The following is a 1,909-nucleotide window of genomic DNA, read 5'->3' as shown; positions in this document are numbered from 1 at the left end:
GAAAATCAAATATGCTCATGCAAAATGCAAGGGTTGGAAAATCGAATTTTGGAAACAAATATGAGATAACTACCAATTTACCTATCAGTGAGGGCTCACCATTTCGAGTCTGATGAGCGGGACTCCTCTCCATCATGTTTAGATTGATGACATGACGTGGCATCCAATCCTAGAGAAGTGGATTAGGATGATTGTCCATCTTTGTCCGCCACACCCTCTTTGATCTTATGTGCTTGTAATGGTGTGGACAATGATTCCTTGGACTGCGGAGGCTCTGGATAAATCCCCCCAATCTCTTTACCCAACGACGTGGTTCCTTGAACTTGAACTCTTCTATCTTTCCATCAAGACGAAGATGAATGGTCTTGGCTCTCACATCAACCTTCGCCTTGGTGGTGTTCAGAAACGGTGGCCCAAGAATGAGTGATACTTCCGGGTTGACTTCCATGTCAACAACCACAAAATCCATGGAGATATAGGTGTTTCGTATTTTCACCGGAACACACCTTATGATACCCACGGGATAATTGATTTGTCCAGATATAGTTTGACAAGTTGTCCATATGCAGACACAATCTTATGGGGCGCAAGGGAGGATAATTGATTTTATCATATATTACCTTCAGCATGATGCTGATAATTGATCCAAGGTCACATAGAACATGCTTGACGTGATAATCCTAGATTGAGCACTTGAGCATCGAGTAGCCGGGGTCCTTCTTTGTTCCCTTGGGTTGATTGATCGGGGAGCACCTCCTTTAAGATGTCATGGCTTTCTCCTCATGGGTCTTCGCTGCAGTGTTAGCGTAGTGCGGGTTCCGAGAAGGTTTTTCCAACTTCTCAATCACCGCACTAACATTTTCACGAAAGGGTTTGGGTTGCCCCGGAATCTCTCCGATCTCAACAGAAGCAATAGCAGCAGCCAACTGAGCTATCTTAGTTTCTAGCATTTTATTGAAACTCAGTTGGTTCTTAAAAGCAGAGGATAGGCTTTCCAAGGTTTTTTCGTGGTATCAAGCTTCTTAGATAGGGATTCAATTATTTTTGCTAGGCCAAGAACAAGATCTTTCAAGGAGGATTAACTGGAATTGAAATTATTACCTCTATTACCTCCTTGGTAGTTGGGGCGTGGTTGATTGCACTCTTGGTCTCCTTGTGGATGATACCTGTTGTTGTTGTCATTCATGTACAACACGTGTTGATGAGGTTGGAGTCGTACAACACTCCACCCTTGGTTAGAGACCATCTTCTCGATCAATTTGGTGGCATTTGCTATGGTTAGAGAGAAGAAGGCTCCTCCAGCAGCAATATCAATGTGGTCATGGTTTGTCAGAGTCAGCAAATTGTAGAAGTTCTGAAGAATAAGCCAATCATCCATCCCGTGGTGAGGATAGGCCAGGATGTAATCCTGAAGCCTTTCCCACGCCTCGGGGATTGACTCCATAGCTGCTTGCTGGAAACTGGAAATCCTTCCACGAAGGATGTTGATTTTGCCCAACAGGAAGAACTTCGCGAGGAATGCCACAGAACACTTGTCCCAAGAGCTGATACTCCCCCGGTTCATGTAGAACCACTAGTTCGCTCTCCCGAGTAGAGAGAACAGGAACAGCCAGAGGCAGATAGCATCTCATTGACCCCTCTGATTGTGAAGGTGTTGCTGAGCTCTAGGAATTGCTGGAGATGTGCACTTGCGTCCTGATTGGCTTTCCCACAAAATGGGCTAGCCTGCACCATGTTTATGAGACCCATATTGATCTCAAAGTTCATGTTCCCAGTGTCGACCATAGGTCCAATGGGAACCTGGTAGGTCGAGGGAGTCAAGAACTTGCCAAGGGTCTTCTGGGCGATCGCGTTGAATGTTGATGGTGCAAAAAATGCTGGATCAACTGCCGAGAGGAGTATTTGAGGA

At 45.4% G+C, this 1,909-nt stretch overlaps 1 non-coding gene across 1 annotated transcript; it reads left to right on the top strand.

Annotated features, from left to right (window-relative positions):
• The first annotated feature begins 1,376 nt into the window (after positions 1-1,376).
• On the top strand, positions 1,377-1,483 carry LOC117862290 (small nucleolar RNA R71). Its single transcript, XR_004641945.1, has one exon. It is a non-coding gene; the product is annotated as a small nucleolar RNA R71 (small nucleolar RNA).
• The last annotated feature ends 426 nt before the right edge of the window (positions 1,484-1,909 follow it).

Source organism: Setaria viridis, chromosome 6 (genome assembly GCF_005286985.2).
Source record: "Setaria viridis chromosome 6, Setaria_viridis_v4.0, whole genome shotgun sequence".
Classification (NCBI taxonomy): Eukaryota; Viridiplantae; Streptophyta; class Magnoliopsida; order Poales; family Poaceae; genus Setaria; species Setaria viridis.
Note: the sequence above shows the minus strand (reverse complement) of the source record. Positions and strands in the feature narration are given on the sequence as shown.